Source organism: Bubalus bubalis, chromosome 8, assembly GCF_019923935.1.
Source record: "Bubalus bubalis isolate 160015118507 breed Murrah chromosome 8, NDDB_SH_1, whole genome shotgun sequence".
NCBI lineage: Eukaryota > Metazoa > Chordata > Mammalia > Artiodactyla > Bovidae > Bubalus > Bubalus bubalis.
In genome coordinates this window covers 52,571,995-52,584,711 of record NC_059164.1, presented here as the reverse complement: position 1 = coordinate 52,584,711, position 12,717 = coordinate 52,571,995, and the positions used below count along the sequence as shown (strand labels likewise).

General features: G+C 37.1%; 1 long non-coding RNA gene across 1 annotated transcript in view; it reads right to left on the bottom strand.

Moving 5' to 3' along the window:
- LOC123334711 overlaps positions 1–12,717 on the bottom strand; it is a 228,860-nt gene that overhangs the window by 95,458 nt on the left and 120,685 nt on the right. Inside the window, exon 2 of the long non-coding RNA XR_006552766.2 lies at positions 11,574–11,660. This is a non-coding gene — a long non-coding RNA (uncharacterized LOC123334711). The remainder of the gene's footprint in view (positions 1–11,573; positions 11,661–12,717) is intronic.

Genomic DNA, 12,717 nt, shown 5'->3' with positions numbered 1-12,717 from the left:
GTTGTATTTCCATTATGAAAAGCAAGTGTTCTCCCACTCCCCCTACATGTAGAAGTTTGAATGTGGCAACCCTCCCCATTTCTTAAAAATGATCCTTTCCTAATTTAGTAGCTTGTATTAATATTACGGGCTTCTCAGGTGGTGCAGTGGGAAAGGAATCCACCTGCCAATGCAGGAGGCATGAGATGTGGGCTCGATCCCTGGGTCAGGAAGATCCCCTGGAGAAAGGAATGGCAACCCACTCCAGTAGTCTTGCGTGGGAAATCTCATGGATGGAGGAGCCTGCTGGGCTACAGTCCATGGGGTCACAAAGAGCTGGACACAGCTGAGCGCACACATTGCATGGCATGGCTATAGTATTATGTCTCTTTAAGTTTCCTTATATAGTAACAGCATTTCTTAGAAAATTGTTAGCACCACTGGTAGAAATTAAGCAGTTAATCACTGTAGGACAACTGATTTATGGCTTATGATTGTATTGCTATTTCTTTCTGGTCTACATTTGACTGGACTGATCGGTCTGCATGGACCAGGTATCTTATGACCAAAACAGACGCAATGGAGCATGTCTTCCCAATGAAAAGTTAAATATGATGTTTTTATGGATACTGAAAGGTAAGTGGTCTTTAAAGCCATAGAACTAGACAAGAACAATATCCTTTGAATGCTGAAAAAAGTTTCTGGTCTTTTGCTTAAAAATTATCATGACTTAAAAATAAGGAGAGAAAAATAAGGAGGAGGGTAACTCCCTCCTCAGATTGCTCTCAGCATGTGACAACAGCAAGTCTTCAGAAACTTCACAGTAATATTCTATTTGTGTACAAACCCACAATCCCTTATGCAAAATAACTTGTATCAGTTATAATTTTTCTGATTTTATAAAAGAAATAGTGTGCATCACCCATACATGCCATAGCACAGGCCTAAAACAGCATCCTGGAGTCAAACACACTCTATTACTCAGAGAAACTAAAGAGTGTGTACACACTGCCTAAACACACACTGGATAAATTAAGAGCTTTAGTTTTAAGTTGATTTGGGTCATGTTTTGTAACAAACTCACTGCAAAATAGAAAAGAAAATGTTTTCCAAGTGTATTTTATTTTAGAATTGGGATAAGATGTTGTGGACCTGTACACATAGGTATAATTTCCTATTACATCATTTATAAATAAAACATTTAACATACTAAATGAGATAGACAATAATCTTTTCCTTCCAATGAGACCCTAAAATGTAAACTAATCTTTGAGATTTACTGAATTTACTCTTTATAGAGAAGTTTTATATCTTGCAATCATGCATTTGTTTATATTTTACTTGGATCAATAATAACATTGGAGTAGTCTACAAAAGCACAATACTAAAGGTATTTTTTTTTTTTTTAATGGGAGAGGAAACTGGAACAAAGGGAAAATAATGATAAGATATCAGCAAAGCTGTAGGCTAGACTAGTATGAAGAAAAGGACTTCTGGCCTCGGCATCTGCTGGAGGTGGATGACAAATTTGGCAGTGAGCTTCCCGGAAGCCAATGCAAATAGAGGAATGTAATGAGCTTTAAATTTCCCATTGTCCTTAAAATAAATACAATCAATTTCACTTGCAGTGGAGCATTCTGAGCATCTGAAAATGGGAGTTTTCTTTTCATAGAGTTTCAAAAGTTACTCCTTCAGCAGAAGCCACAAATTCTTCTTGACTGTTAGTCGTGTCCTTAAATGTTGACTTGTGGTATTTTAAAAGCCACATTCACCCAAGAGCCAAATAATGATGTTCTAGTACACAGACCTCTGACTGGAAAAGTACCAATGAGCCAAACTGAATTCTTCAATTTTTCACAACTGTACTTCTTATCACTAGGCTTTTGATAAAGGTTCTAACTTATGTTCTCTAGCGTCCTCCAGTAAAATCCACTGCCCATTACCAAGTTTCACTGATGAAGGAGAGTTTATGTCTTAGATATAAGACAGATGGACAACCTAAAGTCCACCTTGGGTTTATCACTAGAATCTACATTGGAAAAACGGTATGTTGCGCATTTGAAATTCTGACTATCTGCTCTACTTGTTTTGCTACATTCCCTTCCCACCTCTCTGGAAATCTCAAAGCAGGGAGCTGCCTCTGACATTAATAACTGATGGGTTTGAAGATACCAGGAAAGATTGTGGAGGGCATATCTGCACACATCATGGTCTATGTGAATATCCTCTTGGAGTTTGTAGCTGATATCTACAGACCTACACGGATGCTGTCTTGTATCTATAACACTCTCCTTCCCACCCCCATCCCCATGACTTTCATAGTCTGAGATTAGCTTTACAGACTGCATCTTCTCTGACCTTGAATCAACTGTTTAGTTCCTTCCACAACTCTAAGGATTCTTTCATTTCCTCTCCAGCTCTTGTTTCATGTCCATGGTTCAAACTCCTTTCTGTTTTCCCACTGTGTCATTACATGAATCTTTTATTTGTGTCAAATAGGGCAGCATCAATTATTACAATTGACCTCTATGTCACCAGTCTCTAAAGCAAACGTCAGCAAGTCATTCCAGATACACTCTTATCGTAACACCTGATATATTACCATGATGTATTTCCACAGTAGGGTCTAGTAATAATGATGAATGTAGAGAATGAGAGAGAAACAAAGAAAAATAGATTGTATTTAATGCAAAAGAAGGAAAATTCATTTTGTAACAGATTTTTAATCCTGTTTATTTTTTAAATAGTCTGAGATCAAGTGCAACAAGATGTTACATTTTTGATGAGTTATTGCAATGATAAATAGAATATTATTTCAGCCTTTGTCCCTGGTAACTTAGCAGGCCATGAAACACTATAAAGCCCTTCCTTCACCATACCCTGTCTCCTTAATGGCCATCACTGTAATTCCACCTACAAACTGAGTATGTATAATAACTTTGATTGATGCCTGATCAACTGTCAAAGGTGCAATTTATCAGTATTGCTTTGATCACCAAAGTAAAATATTGTCTGTAGTCTTCCTTGAAACTTACATTTGAGTCTTACAAAGAGGAAAAAAATATATATGATTTGAACTATGCTGCAAAGTTAAGCAGTTTTTGTAACAACAAACTGTTTATAGCATTATCAATCAAGGAGTGGGATAGGATTTTAGGAGATTATTCCTCTGTGGTCCTTCTGCTTTCCAAATATTCCCCTTATAAATTAGACATAAAGATATCTTGATTGATGCAACTGATTGGGGAAACCATATGTAAGTTTTTTCACTCCTGCAAATGTCATTAGTTTATTATTTTCATTTTTCATACAGTTTCTTCAGCTTAACCATAAAGTCTACAATAAGTCTATGATTGTAAATATACTCATTTCATCAACTTCATGCTGTTCCTAATCAGTTTTTTTCCTTTCCTAAATTTTTTACATTGTTATATAGTTTCATATGCTCTCTTTACACCCTACATGTCTCTTTTGTAATTAATTACAACTGCAGTTAATTACTTATTTAGGCTCTGTCCTCCTGCTGGATTATATTAAATCCCAAGTCTCCCTGGCTGCAGTCCCCAGCTTCTAGAAAAGAGCCCAGCTAATCAAAGGTGCTCCATAAACGTTTGATATGAGCACAAGCATGAGGGAGTAGATGAAGCAAAGCAACATACTTCCCATAGGGAACATGTAAAAATCAGCTTGGCATAAGACCAATGTCACATTTCTTTTGCTCAGTTTTATTTCTTTTTTAAGCCTCTGTGTACTTTGAGGGCAATTTAACTCATATGTTTTTATTAATCTACACTCAATTTTTCAGAATGCTCAGAAAAGCTTGTTTGATGTCCAAGAAACTTCACAAAAGAACAAAAGACACATTCTTTTATGGATGACACTTCTTTATTGTTCCCTTCTAAGAAGAGTTTAAAATTAGAATGATTTTGTTCTCAGGTAAGATACACCTTCAATCTGAATTTCATGTAACATTTAATTATTTTTCAAGATTTTCAGCATCCAAGGTTGACACATGGGAAAACTATTCCAGAAGATTATAATTTGCAGAAAAATTAAGGGAGCTGATACTTTTATCAGGGTTCTTGAATTTTTAGCTTACCTGAACATGGGTAGACATTGATTTGATTTCATAGTTTTAGATAAAATCAGTACTGGTGCCTACTATCTTATAAATTTTGTATATCTTACCCTTATAGACTGTAGCATTAATATAGTCACCTAAACTTTGTCTTTCAATGATTTACAAACTTTACATAAATACATTTTTCTTACCATAGAATGTCTTCTTAGTCACACTAATACCCTCAGCATGTCAGAAGACATAAATTGTCTTCAGTATCTTCTCCCTTTCCTCCTTGATAACAGCAACGTCTGATTTTTAGTTGCACCACAGCTAAAACATAAAAAGACTCAGGCCCCTCTTAGAGATGAATATATTTTGACGAATAGAACTCATTGAAAATGTTTTTCGCTTCCAGGAAGTTTTCTTAAGTGAGGAATCTGCCCTTTTCTGACTGCCTGCCTTCCTCTTTCCTGCTGGAATGCAGCGTACTTCAGAAAGCTGGAACTTTACCAGCCAAACTGAGACCTGGAAAGCAGAGGCCGCAAGCTGAAGTTCATGGTAAAAGCACACAGGAGTCTGGATCCCCAAGTATTTCCTGAAGCTGCCCCACACATTCTGGATTACCTCTCTCCAGACTTATTTCATACAAAAGAGAAGTAAGTTTCTATTTTGGCCATTTTGCATTTGATTCCCTAAACTTACAGATGACATAGTTCTAAATTTAAACAAATAATAATAAATCTAAGAAATAATTTAAAAAGAGAAATAAAATGCAAATGGCAGCAAAATATTATCTGCCTATTGCATTGCCCATAGGTAAGGGCAATGAAACTTAATTTTTAAGAAAATTGGTTATTGTTTTCAGTATTTTTTTCTTCAAATTATTTCCTAGATATGTCAGTAATGAATAGTTTCACTGTATGTATCAAGCTTCTCTGTCCTTCAAAAGAGAAAAGAAAAAAAAAAAAAAAAACCACAACATTTTATAATTGGAGTGAGCATCAAGACAATTTAACCTAACAGTCACACTAAACTTTATTTATTCTGATTTGTTTTGAATTTTATTGTATATATTTTCATCCTTAATTATTTTCCACTTGCGTTCTTATTAACCTTTAGTCACCTGCTATGTGGGAAGATCAGGAAATAAATATTTTGATGATGACCTGATGTATCAAATTAAATGAGGAGACTCCCTCTTCCATTTACAGTGCCTTCTCTAAGGCCAAGAGGCAGGTTATGGAGATGTGATGCCTGAAGGAGAAAAAATACCTTTTTATTACCTAGTAGAATATATTTTAGGGTAAAAGAAGAAAATGTGCATGGGTTAATTACCAAGCATTAATTCTAAACTGAGTTCATTTTGGTTGAATACAAAAATTCTCCTTTAATGAACTTAGAAGACTTCATTCTTATGAAGCAAGACAAAAATGATCACGCAGCCCATGAGGGGCTGGCAATGCTCAGGATGCCTCACCACCCATCCAGGGTCACTGGGGGAATCAGAGATTCTAGCAATACATTCAAAGACTAACTTCCATTTTACCTCTATTAAAACAACTAAAGTGATTAATACATGATGATCTCTCAGAGTGTTCTTCTTCATTCTCTATCGTGATATGAGATTATTTGTACAGGGGAAAATTGGGGAGCAACATAAGAGGTCATAATGCATATTGTTAAAGGGGGTGGACACAAAAGCTCTCTCATAAGCAAGCATTTAGCACATGGGATAAAAAAGAAACTTTAAGTAAACCTCTGACATGTCTCTCCTCCCTGTCTGTCCTTCCCTGCTTTACAACTTTTGTTTTCTTCATTCACCTAAGATTTGGGTGAGCAATGTCCTGTGAACCCTTTCTGATCACACAACTGCAATCACCATTGGCCCTTTTGTCAGCAACTCTTAGTTTCTAAATCTGTAAAATGGGCTTGAAAATGAAAGGCGTACAATCTAACCCATTATGTTAATTCATCATTTCAAAGTAACACATATTGGAAGGGTACTATAATCCACATGCCAACCAAAATAAATAAAACACAAGAATTGTCAAATGTATAAGATACAGAAGACTCTTTGGCCTTTAAAATCAGCATGACATCCAGGCCATTAACTGACATGTTTAGATCTGTGAGTAGTTGCCTTAGGCCTTCTCTTCTAGCACAGCAACTGCAAGCTCCTACAATGGAAACACGGAGGCAGAATTTTTGTAAAATAAACCAAGTCATATGTCCTAGATCTGCAGCTTATTTTTTAGTCACTGAAGGTCTTTGAAAATGACCTTTATGTATCATCTTGAATCAACAGTTTCCGCTAAACAAACAAAAAAAACACAAAAAACCTTCCATCTAGGTTAACATATATATGCCTATATTAACATACAATCTTAAAACTACACTGCAGGCACAAAGGCCACTGAAATCTCTTAGAAATTATGACCACTAGAACCAGAAGAGTTTCAGTGAAGGTTGAGTAAACTAGGGAAAGGTTCTATTATTTGTGTTCCCGTCTTCTTTGAGTTCTGGTATCCCCAAATGCCTATATCTTAAAGCTGACTTTGGATAAAACAATGTCTGTGATTCTCAACCTTCAAAACAAGTCTGTGCGTACAGTCTTCATAGAAATCACAGAATCTTTTAAATTAGAAAATACCTCTACTTCTTTCACTTCCCCTTAGTTCCTGAACCCTAATCATAATAACATAACAAAGAGGAAATGATGTCAGCATGTCTTATTACTGGGGATGTTAACTTTGATCATTTAGTTAAGGCAATACCTGCCAGATTTCTCCACTGTAAAGTTACTAGCTTTTCCCTTTCTATGCTTTACTTATTAACTGCTGCTGCTAAGTCACTTCAGTCGTGTCCAACTCTGGGCAACCCCATAGATGGCAGCCCACCAGGCTCCACCATCCCTGGGATTCTCCCTCCAGGCAAGAACACTGGAGTGGGTTGCCATTTCCTTCTCCAATGCATGAAAGTGAAAAGTCAAAGTGAAGTCGCTCAGTCATGTCCAACTCTTAGCGACCCCATGGACTGAAGCCTACCAGGCTCCTCCGTCCATTGGATTCCCCAGGGAAGAGTACTGGAGTGGGGTGCCACTGCCTTCTCCCTACTTATTAGCAGTGAATCATTAAATTTAGCCCGCATTCAATGGGAGTAGAATGAAGCTCTAACTTCTACAGAGAGGAGGGTCTTTCTCTCTCATAAATGCACATACTTAATGCATAGTTGGCTCCTACTGTCTTGTCATCTTGAAAAGTGCTTCCCTGGTGACTCAGCTGGTAAAGAATCCACCTGCAATGCGGGAGACCTGGGTTCGACCCCTGGGTCAGGAAGATCCTCTGGAGAAGGGAAAGGTTCCCCACACCAGTATTCTGGCCTGGAGAATTCCATGGACTGTATAGTCCATGGGATCACAAAGAGTTGGAGTGAACAGCAGCTCCGTACTTTGAGTTGATCGGCTCAAAAATCTTATAGCCATTCTCTCCATCAGGAAATCCTTTTTGGCTCAATCCTTTGAGCATAATCAGAATCCCACCACTTTTCATCACCCCCATTACTTGTTTATTCAAAGCCATTGTGTGTGTGTGTTAGTTGCTCACTCGTGTCGTACTCTCTGCAACCCCATAGACTCTAGCCTGCCAGGCTCCTATGTCTATGGAATTCTCCAGGCAAGAATCCTGGAGTGGGTTGCCATTCCTATCTCCAGGGTATCTTCTCGACCCAGGGATCAAACCCAGGTCTTTTGTATTGCAGGCAGACTCTTAAGCCACCAGGGAAGAACTTATCATCTTTTAGATACTCAATTCCCATATATTTCTGCCTGCTCATCCCACTTTCACCGTAGGGTGGGATAGGGTACTTGTCTTCTAATAAGTATAGTCTCTGTGCCCTCCTGTACTCTATTCCTATAAAAGCCTCATTATCTGTTTAAAATATAATTCAAATCTTGTCTTTCCTCTGCTCACAACTCTCATGATCTCTTACCTCATTCAAAGAGTGTCTTATTGGTGGCACTTTTTCCCATCACTCTATATAAAATAGAAAGCTCTTTCTGGCATGCCTTGGTCTTTCTTCTTTGCTTTATTATTTTCTCTAACACATCACTATTTAACAAATTCTCTGTCTAGTTATTTATATAATTCCTATGCACCTTTATTAGAATACAAGCTCCATGAAGGTAAGAGCAAATGTCTGTTTTATTTACTACTTTGTTAAAAGCACCTAAAAATGTATCCTGCTCAATAAATATTTTTAAATGAATAAATACTTCAAGCAATTAAGGATAAAACAATGCTAAAAGGGTTGTGACTGAAATTCATTGTATGATGAATCATTATGAATTCAATTGGGTACTCCTAAAAAGATATGCTCAAGTCCTAACCCCAGGAACCTATGAATTGGAGCATATTTACAAATAGAGTCTTTGCAGATGAAATCAAGTTAAGATGAGCTCATACAAAGATTAGGCTCACCCTAACACAATGATATGTGTCCTTATAAGAAAATGGACATTTGAACACAGGCAGCACACTCACAGAAGAATGTCATGTGAAGAAGAAAACAGAAGTCGGAAGGATCCATATACAAGCCAAAGAATGCCAAGGATTGCCCATAACCAACAGAAGATGGGAACAAAACAAGGAAGAATCCTCCTCTAAAGTCTTAAGGGGGAGCATGGCCCTGCCAATACCTTCATATTAGATTTCTGGCCTCCAGAAGAGGCAGACGACCATGATGTTTTGTTGTTATAAACTACCCGATTTGTTACAAGAGCCCTAGGAAACTAATGCCTGAATATTACACTCGTCTTTATTAAATCCTAGAATACCAGAAGTTCAGCTGAAACTTTAAAGGGAACATTTTTAAACAACCATATTTTAGATCTTTTCACAGGACAATATTCACTTTGCTTGACCAACAACAGTGGTCTTGAGGTTGAACTCTTCATTAAAATTGAGACAAAATAGGCTTTATTCAGTGAGTTGTCTTTGCACAGGTTCTAAGAAAGCACACAAAATAGACAACCCAGCATGCACAGGAAACACAGAGCAGAGGCTCATGACTCCCAGAAATAGCTGCACAATGACCCAATTTCTCCAAGTTGGGATGTATGTGAAATCAAAGGATGAAGTCTAATGGATAGTGACCGCTTTGGCTCACAGAAGCCATCAGCTTCAGGGTCCCATCAGCTTTTCTATCTTGCTAGTTTCATAACCCTCTCAGAGGTGTGGAACTAAATCCCATCTGTGATGTAGCTGACTACTCATCATTTACAGGTTATTCAGTGAACAGTTTAGACACCCCAAATATAGGTGCATAATTCATTCATTATATATCACCCCAGTAGGAATCTGATTTATCTTGCATATGGCACACACTACAATATTCCCCACGTTTATGCTTCAAAGAGGATTAAAGCAGAAGTCAAAGCCTTAGATGTCCCTTGGGAAAAAAGAAAAGCAATAGATAGATAAATTACCCTTCTCCCACAGAATATAGTGCATAGCTTATAAATATAAAGCATCCAGTAACCATCTATATGAATTCATTCTAAAAAACCTTATTTGTATAGCACATTATACAAAGTATTTAAATATAACTACATTTGTCCTTAACAACTCACTGAGGCAACATAGGATACTTGGGATCTTTTTTGCTTATTACAATCTCCAAAATGAAAAATCAGCAGCTTATGAATGATATTCCTGCTAAATCTTTCAACACCTATATTTAGCACACTGTTGCTGTATATTAAGTAAAATTAGGGATGTTTAGATGCATTCCCAAATTTTGGAGGACAAACTTTATAAACATAATTAGTAAGTTCTTGCCATAATCATTTCCTGACTCCACATTTGATACTGATTATTGGGAAGTGATAGTCCTTACTGTGATCTGGTTCAACACTGTGTAGGTATATTTTCCCAACCAGCGATGGGTAGCTCCTGGGTCTAATCTGAAGAATGTAACAACCTAATATCTGAAATTTTGCCAGTCATTAAAGAGAGCTATGTCAGCATGGTAAACTCCATAGAACTGAACAAAAACTAATAAGCCAAATTTGCTAAATTATTCCATAGGAAAATATATTAATACTATTAAGAATCTGGTTTATGTAAATTAAGACAGTATAGAATCTCCAGAGAGGCCTATCCTACTTCTTTGTCAAAATTCTGTATTATTATTCTTTTATACATTGATTATTTTTAAAATGATACTTGTCAGTACAGTTTGGTACAATAAATTTATTCTACTCTTTCCTTTTCTGTAGGAAAAAAAAATGTGCATACACATTTTTCTTCCTGACTTGACAATTTTTTAAAACTTTTAACAACACATCTTTCCATTGGCATATATTAATAGTCTCAGACTGTCAAAAGGTATTGCTAATTCAGAATAATTATTACATTCAATATAGCAAACACTTTAGTATAATATAGCTCTCATTGCCTCATTTATTAAACAAATACTTAGTGAACATTTGCTCTGTGCCAAGTAGTAGAAAATGCTAGGATGTTTGCAACAAGGATGAGGAAGATTTAATCACTCTCTGGCTCACAATCTGATTGAAAATAAGACTTCATATTTTGGAAACCTTTAAAATGTACAAATTTCTATCATATCATAATCAATTGCTTTACACTAATTTTCTGGAATTTAAGCAGAAGAATGGATAAGTGGGCAGGAAGACAGAATAAAGTAGTAACTGCCAAGGAGCAGAATAAAGAAAAAAGGATGAAAAAAAAGAGAAATTTTTAAATGTTTTCAAATCTAATATTACAACATGGAGTATAATAAGCATTAGGAAAGTTGCTATAAAAATAAAACTCCCTGGTCAAATAAGTTTGAGATACCAGCATACTATATTCCAGTATACTAATACTTTGCCAACGGCTATGGAAAGTACTTTCATAAAGAAACTTGTTTGTCTCAGTGGTTCTAAATTCACATAAGTTTCATTTTTTTCCACATGTTATCTAGCAAATCCTAGAGAACTGGTATTTTGGGGAACACAATTGGATATGCTGTAATAAATACTGACGGGTCTATTTGATTTAAAAATAGACTTGTCACATTATCTCCTAAAGTATTTATTCACAGGTTGAATAAATCTGAGTCTTGAATAGCTTTCTGCTTCTAGGAAGTGATACCAGGAAGAGTACCACAATAGAAATTAGCTGGATATTAGAGATGGTACCAAATACTTCACAACATAGCAAGGGAAAAACATCACCTTGAGTAGATTCATTCATTTGTTAATTCCACAAATATTTGTTAGTTCATCTCTGTGTCAGGTTCTGTGTTAGACATGGGAGACACAATAGAAAGCAGAGAAACAAGGGAGGCGCGCTAGCGGAATTTACAGCTAGTACAGAACAGACTGTAATCCGGTAACCACACAGACATATGCATACATTTCAAACAAATGGCTTTTAGGAAGAAAGGCTACCTTTTATTTTCTTTATACCTCTGACAAAGAGTGATCTAATGGTCTCTTCTAGCTACGTAAATATAAAAATCAAATTACCTTTAGATGATCCTTCCTGTTCTTAGAAGAATAACTGGAGTCGTGTCCCTCAGGTAATTAAATATCTGGGTAGCAAGTTCCAATATCCTAGGGAAACAAAGTATCTGTGGAGTTATGCTCTGAGTAGCTTTAAGAGACTACTGTTGGTGGCTCTGCAAAGAAGCTGGACAGTTTGTCTTGACCCCAGTCTCTAGAACTAGTCCCAACCATATACACCCCAGGGAAGGATGGCTGCCCCACTTTTGGGGAAGCTCTGATCTTGAAGTGAACGAATGACCTGTTAGCCCTGAGATTAAGACTGGATCCTCAGAGCCCCTGGGTATGAAGCTCTCTCAACACTGGCTATTGGCAAAACTTTGAGCTAGAAGCTTTGCAAGGGATCTTTGAAAGCTAGAAGTTTTGAAAGGGCTCATAACAGCTTTTAAAGGGCTCTAACCTTCTGATGTGAGCTAGAGTAAAGGATCAGTTGCCTCCACTAAGGTACATAACCACCCTTCAAAAATAACTTTCGGTATGAGAATGACTTCACAACTCACCAGCCTGCAAGTTCTGCTAAAGATATTCATTCTCGAGTCTTGAGGCACAAGCACATTGTATCTCAAATCTCAATCACTTCAGTTTTGTAGGTAATAAAATCAGAATTTGGCTATTCCCACTTCTTTTAGGCTAACCTGGCACCCAATGGAAGTGAATAAATAATGGAGTTGAAAGCATTTTTATGTTAGGCTCCCAAATTTTCACATATAACTGACCTGTGTGTCAGGAACTTTTAAATTACTATCGCTGCTGCTGCTGCTGCTGCTGCTGCTAAGTCACTTCAGTCGTGTCCCACTCTGTATGACCCCGTAGACGGCAGCCCACCAGGCTCCTGCGTCCATGGGATTCTCCAGGCAAGAGTACTGGAGTGGGTTGCCATTGCCTTCTCCAATGCATTAAAGTGAAAAATGAAAGTGAAGTCGCTCAGTCGTGTGCGACTCTTAGCGATCCCATGGACTACAGCCTACCAGGCTCCTGAGTCCATGAGATTCTCCAGGCAAGAGTACTGGAGTGGGTTGCAACTAGATATTTATTTGTAGTTTTTTCCAGGTTAAAATGAATGACTGAAAAGTTCCCAATAGAGCTTATCTTACAGTGAGACTAAACA